The sequence below is a fragment of the Eriocheir sinensis genome, chromosome 21, assembly GCF_024679095.1.
Source record: "Eriocheir sinensis breed Jianghai 21 chromosome 21, ASM2467909v1, whole genome shotgun sequence".
NCBI lineage: Eukaryota > Metazoa > Arthropoda > Malacostraca > Decapoda > Varunidae > Eriocheir > Eriocheir sinensis.
The window spans coordinates 1,563,584-1,585,000 of NC_066529.1; the positions used below are offsets into that span (position 1 = coordinate 1,563,584).

A 21,417-nucleotide genomic window follows, 5' to 3' on the forward strand; every position below is an offset into this window, starting at 1 on the left:
ACGTCCTCGCAGAAGTAAGGTTGAACTCATTACTGGAACTTAAAAAGGCAATTAACTGTGCATGGCATGTAGCTCATCCTCAAAATAAAAAGGCGGACGCTTACAAACAACAACAACGGTCCTTGACGGTGACAAAAGAAAAACAGAAACTCATCTATCTCTCTATTTACCAGACTATTTATTTATCTATCAATCTATCTACCTATGCGTCCTTCCAGCCACCCATTTATCCATCAATCATATATGATATATATGGACGCCTACCAGTGTTTGAAATTTATCAAGTTAAAAGTTGAAAGAGCAAGGGGATGTGAAAGTGATGGTAGGCTACGCGAAATTAGGATTCTCTCTTGCTCCTCATCCACCCGTCCCCCGCCGCCCGCCCGCCCTTCAGCCACACTCACAGCAACTTTCACAAAGAGCAGCAGACGAGCTCACTGAAGTCCACGAAAAGTATCATTCTTATAGCCTCAATTCTTACCGGTCTGGCTCTGTGTCACTTGGCCTGAAAAAAGCCCAAGTTGTGGAGTCTCTGTCGAAGTTAAACAAAGGATAAAGAACTCCAAACTTTACAAAAGGGACTATTACGCTTTGAGCTAACAAACGCTTCCAGATGATTTTCAGTGGCCGTAGGAATGAACGAAATGTGGTATATAAATGGGCGGACACAGGTGCTTCTATAAAGATAAATGCATACATACATAGATGTCTTTCAATACATTAGTACCTAAAAACAGTCTTTTACATTCAAAATACATATACATATACACAAACAACAAAACACACACACACACACACACAGAGAGAGAGAGAGAGAGAGAGAGAGAGAGAGAGAGAGAGAGAGAGAGAAACACTTGTTGTCTGAAATTTTAACGATGGTTAAGTGAAAAGAATAAAAATCAAGCGATATTTACGATATTTTCCTAGGTAGAGACATGTTGAAGGTGATGTCATCTTCCCAGGGCACAGAAGGGTACACGTATTCTTCTGGTCTTGGCAAGGAAACGTTAGTGCGTCCAGGACTAAAAGTGATGTTAGCTTTATCGTCTCATTGGTCAGTACTTTTCAGACGCTTTCGCTTCTCACATCAACTACTTCCAAAGGCCGCAAAAGTGGATTAATCGGGTTTTCATGAGTGCTTTTTCACATTCATGGTACAGAAGGAGGATCAAATTACCACCAGGGTCATTAAACTCTCCTTGGAAGTGCCCAAAACGCCTATGAAAGCCTTGTTGAGTATGTGTGTTTGGCCGCCGAGGTGTGTAAGAATACGCCCCTTAAAAATATGTTAAATCATTTACTTTCTGTCCGCGGAGGTGACGAGTATTAAGCAGAGCATCACAGAGTTCAGAGGATGTTCAGTCGTCACGCAGAGTCTACAAAAGATTAGCAGGATTTTTTTTTTATTCAAACCCAAATATACGTGTGGCTAAGAGGTGTGTGTGTGTGTGTGTGTGTGTGTGTGTGTGTGTGTGTGTGTGTGTGTGTGTGTGTGTGTGTGTGTGTGTGTGTGTGTGTGTGTGTGTGTTCTGCACGTTGCATAATCTTTCTTACATCGTCAGTTTTCATTAGCAAACAAGTTTTCCTCAGCGCCGCAATTTTTCTGTGACGCTTGAGACGCGGCAACAAAAATTACATGTTAACGTACACACACACACACACACACACACACACACACACACACACACACACACACACACACAAAGCAAAGAAAAAAGAGATCTAGAGAGAGAGAGAGAGAGAGAGAGAGAGAGAGAGAGAGAGAGAGAGAGAGAAACAATCAACTCCTATGATTCCCTCCCTCGCGTTTTTATCTGTCTCGTCTCCCCCCTTCCTTCCCTCCTCCGCTTTTTTTTTTTTTTCTCTTCCCAATTTTCAAGTCAACTTTTTCACGCACCTCCCAACTTCCCTCTTACACAAGCGTTTTTGGTCCACTGTTTCTTTCCCATTTTTATTTCCTTTCACTAAACACTTTCTCCGTCTTACGCCTTCTTACTATTTGCTTTTGTAAGGTTCAGGACTTACTACCTTCTTTACCTTTCACAAAAACCCATATATTATTTTTTTTAGAGCAATGGAGGCAGCTCAAGGGCAATAAATAAGAACTACAACAAAAACCCCAACTAGACGATGCCCCAACATGAGAAAATAGAAAGAGAGGCCAAAAGAGAGGTCAGTTTCGCGTGGAGAGGTGTCTTGATACTCCCAATACTACTTCTTCCTATTAAATACTAGCTACTCTTCACTTTCTTCCCCCTTAAAAAGTCCTATAGAGGTTTGTTTATATATTGAAAATGCACTAATTGTCTCGTATCTTCTTTCCAAACACTCTCATTCCCTTTACACTCATTCTCTTCACAATTTCCCTCTAACAAACATCTATATGACCACTCCTCTCATGCATGTCTGTTTAATCACGCCATATACATTTCCCCGAACAGCTGCACCGCTACCCATACATTTCCCTCACCTGCCCCCTTCCTGCCCACTCTTTCCATTCTTTAATTTTCCTCACCCTTCCCTCTTTCCCTCTCTCTTTCCCAATCAATCAGCTCCATACCAAAAAAGAGAAAATACTACTGGCTCTCACTTAATTCGTTGCCTGACTGACGTAGATTAAAACAAGGCCGATTTCACATGAAAATATAGCTAGCCTTTCCGCCTTGAAGGGGATGGGGTAGAAATTCCTTATATGAGGCAGGGAAATATATTATGAAGTGACTGCAGAAAATATCATGCAAGTGTAACGAAGATAAATAGGGAATGAAGAGAGAGAGAGAGAGAGAGAGAGAGAGAGAGAGAGAGAGAGAGAGAGAGAGAGAGAGAGAGAGAGAGAGAGAGAGAGAGAGAGAGAGAGAGAGAGAGAGAGAGAGAGAGAGAGAGAGAGAGACCGTTTCCATTTAAGATTCAAGAAATTGATAAAACAAAATGAACACTAGTGGAAATGAAATGCTCATTTTTTCAGCGTAGAGTAAAAAGTAAGCTAGTGCACGTCCCCTGCATCCCTCACCCCGCCGACTCCTCTCGCCCGCCTTCCTTCACCACTGTAAATCACTTCCAATCTAAAGTTTTCCACTAAATTCCGATTCAGTCTTAATTGAAAGGCGCTGAGATTCGTAACATGAATTTCTTAAGCATCTTCAAACAATAATTTCGCAAGCAAAAGTACAGTTGCCTGTAAAAAAGTTTATAATAAACAAATTTTTGAAAAAAAAAATCATCGTCGAAGCGAATTCCCCATAACGACGATTCTGTAAAATTGAAACACTCCATCTCAATGCAAAAGAACACAGTCCTGTGAAAACGATGGTGAAGAGGCAATGATAATAAGGTGAATTATTTTCGCACATCAGTTCAAGTTGCCTCAGTATCGACGGAGGGACTGCGACAAGACCTGTGGCCCAAACGTCATTCATATTAAAGCGCCTTGACTCGCTGTGCTCCCTCTGCCCGGCAGCCAGGGCGCGGAGGGCCCAGAGCGAGCGTTTTGACAGCTAATGTCTGAGCCGGGCTCCTACAACATTTTAAGCATCAGCAAACGGCTACATTCGAAAAATTATATATGTAAGAAGGATTATAAAGTACTTTAAATGATAATGATCGTGCTTTAAAGAAATAATAAAAAATAATGACAGCACTACAAAAACTAGTAATAATAATGCTAATACAACAACAACAACAGCAACAATAATAAAAGTAATAATAATAATAATAATAATAATAATAATAATAATAATAATAATAATAATAATAATAATAATAATAATAATAATAATAATAATAATAATAATAATAATAATAATAATAATAATAATAATAATAATAATAATAATAATAAAAGTAATAAAGAGAAAAAGAAGAAAAGTCACAAATAATAATAATAATAATAATAATATATATATATATATATATATATATATATATATATATATATATATATATATATATATATATATATATATATATATATATATATATATATATATATATATATATTACAGCAGAGGAAAGCTCAAGGGCAAAAATAAGGAATCAATAATGAAAAAAAAGCCCGCTACTCACTGCTCCTATAAAGAGCATTCAGAGGAGTGGCTGAAAGAGAGGTCAATTTCGGGAGGAGAGGTGCCCTGATACCCTCCTCTTGAAAGAGTTCATGTCGTTGGCAGGAGGAAATACAGATGAAGGAAGATTGTTCCAGAGTTTACCTGCGTGAGGGATGAAAGAGTGAAAATGCTGGTTAACTCGTGCGTAAGAGATTTCGACAGTAAAGAGATGAGCTTGAGTAGAAAGTCGTGTGCGGCGAAGCCGCGGGAGGGGGGGAGGCATGCAGTTAGCAAGTTCAGAAGAGCAGCCAGCGTGAAAATATCGATAGAAGATGGAAAGAGAGGCAACATTGCGGCGGAATTTAAGAGGTAGAAGACTATCAGTAATAAGAGGAGAGCTGATGAGACGAAGATCAAGAGTCAGTTAAGAGAGCAAGAAGATCTTCAGTAGAACGCCCCTTGTGGAACCCATACCGGGGATCAGTTAGAAGGTCAGATGTGGAAAGGTGCTTTTGAATCTTCCGGTTAAGGATTGATTCAAAAGCTTTAAATAGACAAGAAAGTAAAGCTATAGGGCGGTAGTTTGAGGGATTGGAACGGTTACCCTTCTTAGGCACAGGCTGTATGAAGCCGTACTTCCAGCAGGAAGGAAAGGTAGATGTTGATAGGCAGACGCGAAAAAGTTTGACCAGGCAGGGTGTCAGCACAGTTTTTAAGGACAATAGGAGGCACTCCATTAGGTCCATAAGCCTTCTGAGCTTTGAGGACAGAGAGGGCATAGAAAGCATCATTCTTAAGAATCTTAATAACAGGCATAAAGGAGTTAGAGGGGGGATGAGTTGGAGGAATATGCCCACAATCGACCAGAGTGGAGTTTTTACAGAAAGTTTGAAAGAAGAGTTCAGCCTTAGAGATAGATGAGATGGCAGTGCTACCGTCTTGGTTAAGAAGAGGCGGGAAAGATGAAGAAGTGAAATTGGAGCAGATATTTTTGGCTAGGTGCCAGAAGTCTCTAGAAGACATAGAAAAGGCAAGGTTTTGACATTTACTATGCATGAAAGAGCTTTTGGTAAGTCGAAGAATAGATTTGGCACGATTTCGGGCAAAAATGTAAAGATAATGGTTAGTAGGAGTGCGAACATAATGTTACGTGACCTTTCCATATCTTTCCTCGCCTCCGCAAGATATCTTAAAGTAAGTATGTAACATTATAGAAGAATCTCTCTCTCTCTCTCTCTCTCTCTCTCTCTCTCTCTCTCTCTCTCTCTCTCTCTCTCTCTCTTTACTGTTTTGGTTTTATTTTCCACGCGGGAATAAGCCGAGCGGGACGAAGTCGCAAGCCAAAGTTTCGACGCGCAATATTTCTTCCCGAATCGAAGTGGAGGGAGAGAAGAACGAGAATGAGGAGTAAGAGGACGAGAAGGACGAGGATGAGGAGGAAGACGACGAGAAAGGGGATTAGGGAGAAGAAAAGAAGGATTAGGGGGGTGGGGGAGGAGGAGGAGGAGGAAACATGAGAAGGTAGGCAGCATGAAGCTTATCGGTTCATTATGAGACTCCCCTTTCCAATGATTTTACTTGCGTTACAGTCACTTCGTGCTTGTAGAGCAGATCAAAACACTTCGGTACGTATGTTCAGTTTACTGCTTCTGCAACGAAGTAACGGTCGATGCGATTTTTAAAGGAGGTAATGACTTCTGTTCTTACTAATTCTAGAGGAAGGTTGTTCCATTGGCGAATGACTAGGTTTTAGAAGAAACTCCTGCCAATGTCTGTATTACATCGTCTTGCTTGGGTAGACCGTTGTTCTTATTTCTTGAGCTAGTTTATACATAAAATAAAAACCTTGAGTGGTCGACGTTACTGATATTCTTCGGGTGCTTGAAGACCTGAACAAGATTTCCTCGTTAGAATCTCTTTTCTAGCGAGATGTTGAGTCGCCTGAGTCATTCTTCCTACGGCTGAGCCCTCAAGCGTAGAATAAAATAATTCACCGTCTTTCCTGTGATTAGGAGGGGACCAGAACTGTACTGCATATTCGAGGTGAGATCTTACCATTGTGTTGTAATATAGGCAACATTATTCCCAGTGTCTTGTACACAAAGTTCCTCGCTATGAATCCGGGCATAGTTTTGGTATTATTATACTTTTTTTTTTTTTCTTTTTTTTTTTTTGCAGTGGTTTGTATGTTTCAGGTCATTGCTGATGGTGACTCCAAGACCCGATTCCTCTTGCACGACCTGCAGAGGCTGTCCATGCATATTGTATGTGTGGTAACTGTTTCTAGTCCGAAAGTGCATAACTTTAAATTTGTCAGGATTAAAGGACATGTACCCCTTTTCTGATCACTGTATAATTTGATCAAGGTCCTTTTGGATGATTTCGCAATCGGACGTCGTGGGAGCCCCCACCCACTTTGGTGGCGTCAGCAAACTTTGATAAGGAGGATTTCAATTGTATCTAAGTTGTTGATGCCATTTCTAAAGAGGAGGAGAAGAATATGAAAAGAGAACGAGATGGTATTAGTGACTGTGGTGGAAAAAAAGAAGAGAAAGAGGAAAAACAAGGAAAGGAAGAGGAGAATGAAGAAGAGGAAACATGGAGGAAGATACGTAGATAGAGGGCAAAAGAGTGTAAAAGAGAAGTAAAAGGAGGAGGAGAAGGAGGCGTGGAAAGAAGAGGAAGAGGAAGGCTAGGAGGAAAAGGATACATAAGCACACATAAATAAATAAATAAATAAATAAATATATATATATATATATATATATATATATATATATATATATATATATATATATATATATATATATATATATATATATATATATATATATATATATATATATATATATATATATATATATATATATATTATATATATATATACACACAAACATACATACATACATACATACGACTATAAGGAGAGCTCCAGAGAACCTATTTACTACTTACTTTCACCATCCTCATATGACTATTGTTTACAACAATAAACGCAAATACACCAACCTTGTGACTACTCTTATTACCTTATTAATATTAGACCCTATTCATGAAAAAAGTAGTGCCTATTTTGTTCATAAACTTGTGTCTGTTGAACTAGCAAGTCGTTTTCGAAAATCACTGTAGTGTGTTGAGCGAGGTCGAATGATTTCAGACTTTTTTTTTCAAAGTGTCTGTCTGTCTGTATGTATGTCAAAGTCTCTCTCTCTCTCCCTCTCCCTCTCCCTCTCTCTCTCTCTCTCTCTCTCTCTCTGCACTGGTGATCGTCGTTGGAATTATGCAAGAGGGTTTCACTACCAGCCCTGGACCGCAAAAAGGAAAAGGAAAAGATAAAAACAGTTTTGCCACTACCGGCAGAGTTCTTGGAATCCTGCAGAGAGGAATGGTACCGAAAGATATTAACTTTACCTCTTCTTCCTTTTCGAAACAACTTCACTTTATAGTTTCCCATTCTTTTTTTACGTTCAAAAACTTGATCAATGTTATTCTATATTCTCCTGCTCTACTTTTTCCTCTCCTCCCTTTTTCTTCTTCCTCTTCAACAGTTTTCTGTCTTGCTTTAAATTTTCCTCCTCCTCCTCCTCCTCCTTTTTCTTCTTCTTCATCTTCTTCTTCTTCTTCTTCTTCTTCTTCTTCTTCTTCTTCTTCTTCTTCTTCTTCTTCTTCTTCTTCTCCTCCTCCTCCTCCTCCTTATAAACTCGTCAAGCTTCTTGAAAACAACAGTATAACTTCAGATGCCCATCACGGTTTCAGGAATAAGCGATCATGTTTAACAACTTACTGGATTTGTTCCAGGATATTTATGAAAACTGAAACCCAACCTCTTCAAATTAGAAAAAGAAATGATTGAGGGGTGACCTGATACAAGTCTTCAAGTACCTGAACAAGTTCAGCAACATCAATCACTCAAAACTCATCGAGCTACAAACTAACCTGAAAACAAGAAACAACGGTAATTCAAGCAAAGCGACGCAGTATAGATATCGGCAGGAGTTATATCTCTATAGAATTTTCCGTCACTGGAACAGCCTTCCTCCAAAAGTAGTTACTGCAGTAAGAATCAACTCCTTTAATTAAGAATCGCATTGGTCATCACTTCGCTGCGTCAGGAGTGAACGAGACGTATCCGAGAGTACGTACAGAAGTACTTAATTCCTTCCGCAGGTCACTCTAGAGGCTGGGCTGACGAAGAAGGCAGCCTCGCATTTAGAAAAAGGCTTTCTGCTGCCTGGTCGTCCATGTTTTAATGTTTTCTATGTTTCCTCCTCCTCCTCCTCCTCCTCCTCCTCGGGAGGAGGAGGAGGAGGAGGATATTAACGTTTCCTCTTCTTCCTTTTCAGTCAACTTCCTTTACTTTTCTATTTTGTTTCTACGTTCTAAAACTTCCTTCTCTATTTCTTCGTTTCTTTTGATTTTTTCTTCATTTACTTTTCCTCCAAAATGTTTCACTAATTTTTTTCTTTCTTATTACTTCTTCCATTTGTGTTAACTTTTTTTTTATTCGTTTCATATAGTAATCCTCCTCCTCCTCCTCCTCCTCCTTCTTCTTCTTCTTCTTCTTCTTCTTCCCCTTCCTCTTCTCCTTCTTTTCTGCTTCCAACTCCTGCCTCTCGGCTAATAGGAGAAAATTCAATCCCGTTTTGTGAGACATTTTGTTAAGGAAGTTTAGGGAACAGATTCAGTTTCTTGAGGCCTCGGTAGTCTCTCTCTCTCTCTCTCTCTCTCTCTCTCTCTCTCTCTCTCTCTCTCTCTCTCTCTCTCTCTCTCTCTCTCTCTCTCTCTCTCTCTCTCTCTCTCTCAATAAATTAATCGGTTTATCTATCAATCTATCTATCTATCTATCGCTGTCCGCCCATCGGTTCCGCTTCAAATGTAGTTTTATTTTTCTACAGTTTTGTATTTTTCTTCCATTCACCCCGGCCCCGTCACCTCCCCTCCCTCCGTTTCTATCACGGCGCGTCACAAGTAAAAATTTCATCACTCCTCATTCTTCTTTTATCTACGTTTGAGTGTTTGTAGCAGTCTTTTCAAATTGCCGGATAAAATGTCGCTTCCTGCACATTTGTCTTATATAAAACCATTTGGTCCAACATTACCCCCCCCCCACACACACACAGACACGACACACTTAAAACAACTGGGTGAGTGGACATATGACATTTACTTCTTCTGTGGTCCCTCGGGTGTTTGTCTCAAAGTCCCTGAAAATATGAGTTATGTCTCCCTCCTCTACTCGCTTGTTCGTTTGCCGAAAGAGTGGTCAAGGCTCCCGCGAATTTGAAGTAGATGCGGCACGATATTGGATACATTTTTTCTCTTTGTGATATCACTCTATCCTCTCTCGACCCTTCCATATTTACTTTTTGCCTGTTTCTAACCCCCCCCCCCCCCCTCCCCACGAAACTCTCCCTCTCTCCCTCTCTCTCCTTCTCTCTCTCTCTTCACTGGTGGTAAAACTAAAGGACACGACTGAAGTTACTGAGAGGAAATAGTAAAAATCTTCGTGTTTCATAGATTTTGGAAAAAGAAGGAAACAACTTCGATATCCCCCGGGGATTTGCCTCTCAAAAAATTCGATTATTTTTTTTATATCTAGGACGTCATGTGCGACTTGTTTTTAGAATGCTGAGTACATAACATCTTTTTAGTGTCAGTGTGTGTGTGTGTGTGTGTGTGTGTGTGTGTGTGTGTGTGTGTGTGTTCAATCTCATCTGCAGGACACAAACCTCCCCTTCACCTATTTCTCAACGGGGCAGAAAACACTATACAGCTATGAACATCCCTTTTCCCTCGGCAGAAGTTTTCTATTCCTGATGCTAATAAATTATGACGCACAAAGTAGTTTTTTCCTACAAGCTCCGGACATTTTCACTGCAACTCCACTCGGAAGGATTAATCAACGGCAACAGCTTCAGGATCATGAGGCTATATTCCACCAGTATCATAGAGAGCTGTGAATGATATGCATGAGGTTAATGAAGTGGCATGAACGCCTTTGCTGACTGCACCAAGCGTCTTGACGACAGACTCAGAATACGAATTAGCCTCTTAACGAACAGAACTTTGTGTCAGGGACCTGCAAGTTATGGTGGGTCTTCAAATATCTGGCCACGATAAGATTCCTCTCTCTCTCTCTCTCTCTCTCTCTCTCTCTCTCTCTCACACACACACACACACACACACACACACACACACACACACACACACACACACACAAACGCCAGGTCAAGCGAAAGTGGACAAAGATTTGCCATCTGTGGATCTGCATCAAAATAGAACATGCTCACTGTCTGAGCCCATGATCGCCAGAATGGGTTCGGTAAGAAACCTTGTGACCAGCAACTTCCTCAGAGCAATAGGACGGGTTTCAATGGGGCCGTTATAGTCTCCTGATATGATCTGAGACAAACAAGTAAACTTTCCAACAAAAAATGTTTGGAACTACTTTAGTGAATGATTTTCAAGAAATAAATGTTTTAAGAAAAATAATACTGAAGAATCTAAAATTTTTAACCGATGTTCTGTTGACCGAATGTGGTAACTGGTTTGTCAGCCAACCCTCAGACGATGAGGTGGAAAATTCTAACTTCACCAGAGGAAAAGAGAGTAAGGAATTTGAAATTCTCATCAAAATTGCATACCCCTCGGACTGCGCCGGCCAGGGCCACACGACCAAGGGGCGTGTGGGCGAGGAGGGGAGAGACGTGGAAGGAGAGAGGGAGGGGGAACGGTTCTTGCAATATTGGGGACTAGACTCGGGAAAATCCTCTGCAAGACTGTGAAATTTTTTCCTCTCAAGACAAATGGAGGCGCCGGCAGAGAAAGAGAGAAGGAGAAAGGGCGAAAAAGTCAATATGTGCATAATTGCGTCAGCCATGCGATATGTTTTCGGAAAATAAATGGTGGCATGAGGAAGCACGGTTCTAGATTCTCTCTCTCTCTCTCTCTCTCTCTCTCTTCCTTCCTTCCTTCCTTCCTTCCTTCCTTCCTTCCTTCCTTCCTTCCTTCCTTCCTTCCTTCCTTCCTCCCTCCCTCCCCTCTCCCTCTCCCTCTCCCTCTCCCTCGTGTGTGTGTGTGTGTGTGTGTGTGTGTGTGTGTGTGTGTGTGTGTTCAATCTCATCTGCAGGACACAAACCTCCCCTTCAACAATTTCTCAACGGGGCAGAAAACACCATGGATATCCCTTTTCCCTTGGCAGAAGTTTTCTATTCCTGATGCTAATAAATTATGACGCACAAAATAGTTTTCTCCTACAAGCTCCGGACATTTGCACTGGAACTCCACTCGGGAGGATTAATCAACAGCAGCAACGTAAATGCACAAAGGGGGAAAATAAAAGAACAAACGTTACCGACAATAAACTGGTGCAATCTGAGAGGAGTGAAGCTGAATCCCGGGGACTGAACGCCGACGGGAAGGGAACGGAAAAATGGAGAAGCTACGAGAAAAGGGATTAAAGTGATGGAGAACCGTGAATTTCCGGAGTGGGCATCAAGGCAAGAGGTTGAACATGTAAATAACTAGACTGCTGACGAGGAAGTAATAATGTTAAGACCAGGTGAGCGGAGTTACGTGCATCGGTGCTTAGGGAGGAGGAGGGGAAGTGGAGGTGATGTAACTGCCGGTTGAGGGGTTGTCTTAAGAAGAATCTGACGGGAAGCAGGAAATAATGACGGCTGGCTGTCACAGGAAGAGTAAGGTTGAGATATGAAACTAAGGAAACGAGGAAAGAAGTGGAATGGAAGGCATTAGGAAAATAAATATGTGTGTGTGTGTGTGTGTGTGTGTGTGTGTGTGTGTGTGTGTGTGTGTGTGTGTGTGTGTGTGTGTGTGTGTGTGTGTGTGTGTGTGTGTGTGTGTGTGTGTGTGTGTACAATGAAAGACTTATAAATTGAAAGACAAACATAAAACAGAAACAAACAAAAACAAAAACAAACACTGACAGACAGAGACAAACACGGAGACAGAGAGAGACGGATAGACAGGCAGAGAAAGATGGCCAGACAGACATATGGACAAACGAAAGACAGACAGGCACACGAACCGACAGAAATCCAGAAAATAGTAGAAAGGATATACGAAGAGAGAAGGAGGGAGGGAGGGAGACAGCGCGAGGAGGCAAGGGAACAAGTGAGTGACGTCGGGGGAGAGAGAGTGAAGGAGGGAGGGAGGGCAGGAGAGGGGTAGGGACGCACGCAGAATAGCACTTACACAACTTGGGTGTTTACGGCGCAAAGTTGGGATGGGTTTGTGGACGCAACATGGAACGGTACAGAGGTAAGGAGGCAAGGAGAGGTCAGTGGGAGAGTGGGGGACCATGACGGGAGGGGAGGCTATGACCGGAGGGGAGGTAATGAGGGGAGGGAGGCAATGACGGTAGGGAGGTAATGAGGGGAGGGAGGTAATGACGGGAGGGAGGCAATGACGGGAGGGAGGTAATGACGGGAGGGAGGCAATGACGGGAGGGAGGCAATGACGGGAGGGAGGTAATGACGGGAGGGAGGTATTGACGGGAGGGAGGTAATGACGGGAGGTAATGACGGGAGGGAGGTAATGACGGGAGGGAGGCAATGACGGGAGGGAGGTAATGACGGGAGGTAATGACGGGAGGGAGGTAATGACGGGAGGGAGGCAATGACGGGAGGGAGGCAATGACGGGAGGGAGGCAAGGGAGAGAATCGACAGGATGGGAAGAAAGGTCAAAGGAGGCAATGACGGGAGGGAAGCAAGGGAAGGAATCGACATGGCGGAGAAGAAAGGTCAAAGGCGGAGCATGGCGGGAGGCAATGCAAGGAAAGAGACGACAGGACATAGAGATACGCGAGAGATAGACATAGACATAGAGACCAGATATACGCGGGGTGAGGTAAAAAAGTTGCGAGACTACGCCCATATAATGCAACCCACCCACCCTAATTTGTATTCTGTCGCACTCCTCTTCCAAGTGGTCACCTTGCTCAGCGACGAACCGCTCTCAGCACTTCTGCCACGCACGAAAGCTCTCAGAAAGTCTCAGTTTTTAAGCATGTCGAGAACCATCTGTGATTGACGTTGGATCCTATACGGTGTCGAAACGGTATCTCTCCTGCTTGAACTTCATCTTCGGGAAGAGAAAGTCATCAGAAGATGCCAAATCCGGATAGTACGGGGAGAAGCGATGAGAGGGTTGGTGTGACCCAAACACCCACGCGATTTCAACATCCTGTTGACAGGAGTACCAGTCGTCATCACGCCACAGTTCAGGTCGTTTGCACCGAAATTTATGGTCCAAATGATACGAAAATTTCAGCTACACATTCTTTATGATGATACCCGATAATTCAGATGCATAATTCTTTTTTTTTTTTTTTTTTTTTTTTTTACATTTTTGGGGATGATGTGCTCCTGATGGGTCACCCAGCCCTCGCGTCGTCCTCTAATGACATTGTCCATTCTAAAGTGCGTCACTCAAAACAGCTCGTCCTATACAGTTCTTCGTTGGCATGGCCTTACTGAAGTATTTCAATTTTTTCCGTTGCCGATTTCCAGAATGAGTGCTCCAGTTTGAGATCCGAAGTGATATCACGAATAAGCACTTGCATGCGATCACAAAAATGTTTATAACACAGGTTATAATGTTGACAGGGTGACGTCATCCGGCATAGACTACAGACTGGAAAAAGAAACAGTTCGCTCCACTATATAGGCCCATATACCACGTTGCTCTCAATTCGGTCACAACGGCAAGTCCCGAAACCTCTTTAATTGTATGTCGTAGAAGAAAAACGACAATACCAAGAGATTTAAGAAGGCATTGGTGGGCAGGACCAGATAAAAAGAACAGTGTACTTTATGAGAAGGCCAAGACAAAGACACACCATGAAGATATAAATAAATCACTGAGGAGACAGACATAAAACAATGCATGTATATAGGAAACAGCCTCGACGGAGAGGCCGCCGGTTGATCAACACACACACACACACACACACACACACACACACACACACACACACACACACACACAAACACACACGAGCACACACTCGAATATCAGCAGACTTTCATATATTCCATAAATACACTCGTGCGTAAAGACAACGGGCAAACAATATGATTTCGTATGCACATGAACAAGAGCAAGAGAAAGAAAAACTGTGCAAAAATTAAAAAGACACAGACAAACACGTCCTCGCACACACACACACACACACACACACACACACACACACACACACACACACACACACACGCACGCACACACACACTGACAGGTGAAACTAGGCCAAATATATGCAGAGCCACGTTAGAGAAAATAATCCCGCTATAATATAATAATACACATTGTGGGTTTATGCGCAAGTAAATATGTTACCATGACGAAAAATATGTCCCGCATTTTCACTGTTGCGATTCAAAGTTTAATGTGTGTTTTCGGCATTATTATTAGTTCATTATTAGATTCTGCCGCACTACGAAAAAAAAAAAAAAAAAGCGGAATAAAAACTTGTTTGTGTGTGTGTGTGTGTGTGTGTGTGTGTGTGTGTGTCGTGCGTCTGTGAGTAAAATTGTAAATGTTTACGAATATACTAACTTGATTAGAGAGAGAGAGAGAGAGAGAGAGAGAGAGAGAGAGAGAGAGAGAGAGAGAGAGAGAGAGAGAGAGAGAGAGAGAGAGAGTATACAAACATACATACATACATGCAGACAGACAAACAGACAGACAGACAGGCAATCAGAAATCCAGACAGACAGACAGAGAATTAACCTAGACTCGCACAGACACACAGACCAAAATGGAACACTGACCCACTCACCTGCGATGCACCGCCGCAACCGCTGCTGCGTCATCGCCCTCCGCTGCGCCGCCCTGGCCTCCTGGCGAGGGGAGGGAGGGAAAGTGGCGGTTAGAATCGTGTTGTGAATCCTGCAGAAAAGTTAGTTGTGCTGATACAAATGGATGAAGAAGGACTATAATGATTTGAAGACTGACAAAGTATGATTCAATATAGACATTCGCAAGGATTCGGAAACAAATATAAAGTAAAAATTTAGCAGCCATGTAAAGAGTATAAATGACCTTTCTTTTGGAGTTTCATTCTTTACGGTTCTATTGGACGAGCGCTTAACTGGCTTTTGTTTTTGTTTGTTTTATAGTTATGCCCACTAGCTGTTTTCGATGATGCAAAAAAAATATAACACCTTCAAGAACAGGTCTGACACATTCATGGAAGGGAAGCTTAGATAGTGACGGGTCTACAAGAGCTGCCTTATGTAGGCCGAGAGAACGTCTACTGATTTCTTATGTTCCCTTCTTCTCTCTCTCTCTCTCTCTCTCTCTCTCTCTCGTTCGCTCGCTCATACCAATCTGAAAGGAGGGAAAGGTTTATGGTCTCCTATGTTACCAAGTTCCAATATTACTTGGAGGAGCAGCGTCACTACACCCTCCCTGCCACCAACAGTGAGGTCCTTGCCTTGTCCTCTGACGGCGCACAGCTATCGGCCTTCTCTTCCCTTTCGTGCTCCGTTACTTTTTACTTCCTGCGCCTGCCTCACGACAATCTAGAAGCAAACACGCTCAACCTGCTTCAGACTCTGCGTAAAGGATAAGTCTGAATTGATAGGAAAGTGCCTCTTGCCTACTGCCTCTCGAAGTCATAGCGTGCTCATTTGTCAAATCCTCTTCCATGACGTCTAAACAATCCTCACCACCAGCACGCTAGGGCAGTGCAGTGTGTGGTAGGAGTGGAGGTGGTAGATAGTGTTAGATTCCTGTCACTGCTGCAGACTTTTCTAGTTTTTCTTGCAATTGGATTTATTGATGCTGCTACCGTTCATGCTATTACTACTGGTGATACTTCTGCTTGCTGCTGTTGCTAGTGCTGCTTTTGCTGTTGTTGTTGCTCCTATTGCTCTTGTTATTGCTGCTACAATTGCGACTGTTGTTACTGCTACTGTCAATGTGTGTAATAATAATAATAATAATAATAATAATAATAATAATAATAATAATAATAATAATAATAATAATAATAATAATAATAATAATAATAATAATAATAATAATAATAAATTATTTACTTACTGCTTGGCAGGCTTTCAGCTGAACATTTACAAAATACTAAAATGGAGTACTACAACAAACTGTGATGGGGTGTGGAAGGTGGGAGTAGTGTGTCGAGCCAGGGGGTAGGTGAAATATATATCTAATGCTGGCGAAGGCGTGTGTGTGTGTGTGTGTGTGTGTGTGTGTGTGTGTGTGTGTGTGTGTGTGTGTGTGTGTGTGTGTGTGTGTGTGTGTGTGTGTGTGTGTGTGTGTGTGTGTGTGTGTGTGTGTGTGTGTGTGTGTGTGTGTGTGTGTGTGTGTGTGTGTGTGTGTGTGTGTGTGTGTGTGTGTGTGTGTGTGTGTGTGTGTGTAGTGTGATCATGACTTTCACGATAAAGACCACTGTGTCGATATCTGTTTGTGCGTGCTCGGATGGGCTGAAGGGTGTTGTGGTGTCGGGTAGTTCGAGTTGGGTGAGGGAGGGGAGGGGAGCAGCAGGTGTCGGTGCCGCTGGGTGCTGAGGAGTGAGGTCCCAAGCCTCATCAGATATACTTGATAGCGGTACTGAAGGGTGGACAGCTTCAACTGGGCGAGTGACCGTCATGGGGTGGTCATGAGGATCTGTTTGCACGCCCGCTTTTGTGCTCCCCCCACTAGACCCTGTTGGGACTTGTTGATGCAAGAGGCCCAAGCAGGGGAGGTGTGTGTGTGTGTGTGTGTGTGGGTGTGGGTGTGGGTGTGCAGTACGCATGTATGAATGGGGGCTTGTATGCATGTGGTTGCGCGCACACAAATAAAATGCATTTACATTTTTATCGTCCACACCATTAAACTTTTGCCAACATTTTCAAGGCGCGGGCACTATTCAGAGAGCGATATGCAGTCAGTGTTTTGCGATGCAATTTAGATAAAATACTCGTTACTTTACTTCGGAGATCATTCATCACAGTCACGGAGTTGTTTCGTGACTCAGCCGAGGTGAAAGATCCGAGACGTAAACTCCTAAGTCTCGACACCCTAACACCCTCCCAGTGCCATAGCTCCGACTCGCCGCCACACAGCCACATCAGCATTGTGGCGCTAGTAATTAGAAAAAGCAACGAAAACAAAATACAGTGTTTTTTTATAGACGGTTTACTGTTTATCTGCCTGCCCCTCGGCGCCCATGGCCGGGTGGCTGGCTCACGTGGGCCCGAGTGTCGACTCTACCTCTTTGTTGGATCTTCTGGAGCGGCCACTCACGTTATTATTTTTAAGTTTATTTCTTTTTGTCTTTTAATTAGTGTTCATTTTACTTTATTTAATGATAATAGTAATTTTGTGTTTAATCTGTGTCATATCCGATGCAACTTCTGCTCCTCCACCGCGTTCCGGGTGTTTCGTGGGGCTGCCACGTGAGACCTCCATCCACCCTGTCGGGGAGCTCACGTGATTTGACATAATAAAAATAATGACTACTACTACTACTACTACTACTACTACTACTACTACTACTACTACTACTACTACTACTACTACTACTACTACTACTACCACTACTACTACCACTACTACTACTACTACTACTACTACTACTACTACTACTACTACTACTACTACCACTACTACTACAACTAATAATAATAATAATAATAATAATAATAATAATAATAATAATAATAATAATAATAATAATAATAATAATAATAATAATAATAATAATAATAATAATAATAATAATAATAATAAATTATATTGCCTTAGTCTTTGCATTGTTTAACGTCTAAGACTAATCTTTCTTTTAAACTACTAGTCCACAGTGTTTCGTAAGCACTTTGTCTCGCCCCTTCACATTTTTTTCTAAGCTCAAAGGGACCATCTATAACTTTTCTTCCTCTTTCATCTAACAAATGGAATTCATCATCTCTGTGCGCATCCCTACTCCGCACTACCCTTTTAGCATCTCCTCCGTTTGTTCCTCATTCCGCTAAAACATTCCTGGCAACGTGCTGTGAAACGCTGAAATGAGATTCAGCCAAGAGGATTACAGCGCCAGAAAAAACAATGAGAGTGCAGTTAAGCATTTCAAGAAAGCTATTTATCTCTATTCATCCATATCCATATCCATATCCATTTAGGTAGATAGATAGTTAAATCTATCTATCTATCTATCTATCTATCTATCTAGAGAGAGAGAGAGAGAGAGAGAGAGAGAGAGAGAGAGAGAGAGAGAGAGAGAGAGAGAGAGAGAGAGAGAGAGAGAGAGAGAGAGAGAGAGAGAGAGAGATAGGTAAGTAGGTAGATACACAGATAGATAGATAGATAGACAGATAGATAGATAGGTAGGTAGGTAGATACACAGATAGACAGACAGATAGGGATACATAGATAGACTCACGTTACATGCAGTGTTAGCCTCTATCTCCATTCATTTTTAATAATTCCTGGGGTTTCTTGCTCTACAAACGCTAAGACCACAGCTTCGAAGCTTTATTTGATTAAGTTATAATCCTCAGTTAAGGGCCTCACTTCATATAGCGGGCGACGGTAGTGCATCACAAGACCCCGCGTCGGAACGCCCCTCCGTTGGGGGCTCAGCCACCCACACGCCGCCCCGCCGCGCCGCCGCCCCGGGGATAATGACCACCGTTTTCACAGAAATATCTGACCGATGCAAAAACGATGTATATATCTTTTTTTCTGAGCTACGCAGTTTCCCGGACTGTGCTTCAGGCAGCTTCGAGAATTGTTAACCTGGTCAAACTGGAGCGCGCCAGTGTGGGCCAAGCAAAAATTTTGGTATGTTTTTTTAGTTCGATGTATGTGTTTTGTGGCTACAAACGGTCTTCTAACAGTCAAAATAGGAGGGGATAAGAAGGCTGGCTGCAACTAAGCTGCTGACCTAAATCCAGAGATGCACAAATGTCTCTTTTTGATAATACCTTCATACTGATATGATCCTTTGCTGCTATGCAATACTATCACTTTTCACTTTAACTGGATATTGATGAATGCGTTTCTTTGCATACTTTTGGGTGTCAATCTACTTTCGATATTAACGTGCGATGCAGAGATTAATAAAGAGAAAATTTGTCATACAGCTACGATTACAACCTTACGTGTATATATATATATATATATATATATATATATATATATATATATATATATATATATATATATATATATATATATATATATATATATATATATATGTGTGTATGTATGTATGTATGTGTGTGTGTGTGTGTGTGTGTGTGTGTGTGTGTGTGTGTGTGTGTGTGTGTGTGTGTCTATATATATATATATATATATATATATATATATATATATATATATATATATATATATATATATATATATATATATATATATATATATAGTCTAAAAGCAGCTACGCTTACGGATATGTTCGTGATCCGCGCCAAGTGCACAGAACAGAGTAGTGGGGGAAAAACGGAAGCCACGAAGGGAGTTAACGATGAGACGATGTTTCGGGGAGACAGACGAACAGAGAAACAGACAAGAAATCGACAAAGAGCAAAGCAAAAGACTGAGGACATGAGCAGGAAATGGGAACCAAGGTATTCCACAAGGTCCAGCTATTTCTTTAAGATGAAAAACTTTCTGGAGGCGAAAACATGGAAACAAAGTCAGAAAAGATTTCTTCAGCTGAGGAGTTTTCCTTCACGCTGCAAAGGACTGAGGAAAGCGTATCACCAAGGAATGATGAGCTCCACGGTTTAGTGGTGCCGGTCTTAAAACAGTGAATGAAAGATTCAAACACCCTCCATTAGCACAAGAGATGACGAAATGCAGTGTGTGTGGGGGATGGGGGTGGTGAATGAATGAATGAGGAATAGAACCAGAGGAGGAAAAGACAGTCAATGTAGAGAGAGCCGAGAGAAGCATGAAAGAAGAATTTTAAAAGAAAGCTCTGACACAAATCGAGTGGTGTGTGGCACGCGAGGGAGGGCGAGGTGGCGTTGAGGCCTGGGAAACGCGAGGCGATAAAAGGCCCATAAGAAGAGACGAAGGAAGGAGACAAAGGTGGTACGAGGTGAGTGTGGCGATACGGCATGACGGGCGAGGTCTTGCAGGAGTGTTGAAGGGTGAAGTTTGGGGCAAAAATAGGCGAAGAAAAAGAGAGAGAATCATATATTTTCGTGGAGAGAAGACAGGGGGATAAGGACATAGAAGAAAAAAAAGTATGAAATAAAGCAATGGATATACTTCCCATATCCAAAGTAATATACAAGAAAGATAAAAAAGATTATGAACAAAACGCAACAACAACAATGCAACTTGGACAAACTGGCTCCTCTACAGCTCATTAAACACACACACACACACACACACACACACACACACACACACACACACACACACACACACACACACCTCAACAGCAAGATCAAACACAAATAAACACAAAAATAACAGCATAATCATAGGCAAAACATGAAATAGGAATGAAAATAGAATAAAAATAGCAATATCAAAAGAATATAAGAACGCCGTGTTCCGAGTTCAGCTTCAATCGACTCCTTGCTGTTTTTAGCCGATGTCAAGTGTCTGAGCACTGAAATGTTGCCTCCTAACTTTGACTCCAATTGTAACTCGAGCAAAGTGTTGCACCGGAAGGCAGCAGGGGACAGAAAAAATAGAGTAACTTTCAATACAGCGACAACTGTATAAGAATACATAATAACTTTATATGGAAAGTGACAAGGACCTCAAACACAAATTTTGGAAGCCCTGCTTGAAAGATTCGAAAAGGAGCAATCAAATTCAATAAGGCAGGTTATCACGGCTGATATACGAATAATATTTCCAAATGAAGGATGCAAAGGAGAGCCTAATATAAGTGCGGGAAGGATATATAAAAATCGGATTTAAAAGTTTGCTGAAAATAGCACCGGGAGCGAAGTTGATGAGAAATGTAATAGAATACCAGATTTTAAATACATATTCAGGAGTATCTCACTTGTACCGCTACATACGGTTTACTGAAGGATGTGTAGTGCATATATACTAGAAACATCAAAAGGGAAAGGGGAGTAGATAATGATATAAAAGATGTGCATTACGTCAAGTTATAAATTTGTAAAAACAGGAATGCAAGCTGCCGCGCACAAAAAATGTAAAAATAATATTACTCAAGCAACAATTATTTATATCAGCACACTTGGCAAGGCAAAATGTAAAGAAAAGGGAGTAAAAAAGAGATTATTTGTGATATAAGTATTATTTCCTAATAAGTATGACAGCGAACTCTTTCTCCCACGCCTAGACGAAGAGATTATATCGCTGAAGAACCCCCAAAAAAGATGAGAATATAAAACGCTTTAGAAGTAGGAAGGGGGA

At 41.7% G+C, this 21,417-nt stretch overlaps 1 long non-coding RNA gene across 1 annotated transcript in view; it reads right to left on the bottom strand.

The window, feature by feature from the left end:
* Positions 1–14,829: 14,829 nt before the first annotated feature.
* Positions 14,830–21,417, bottom strand: part of LOC127001494 (uncharacterized) — a 34,145-nt gene continuing 27,557 nt past the window's right edge. The window contains exon 4 of the long non-coding RNA XR_007755311.1: positions 14,830–14,903. This is a non-coding gene — a long non-coding RNA (uncharacterized LOC127001494). The remainder of the gene's footprint in view (positions 14,904–21,417) is intronic.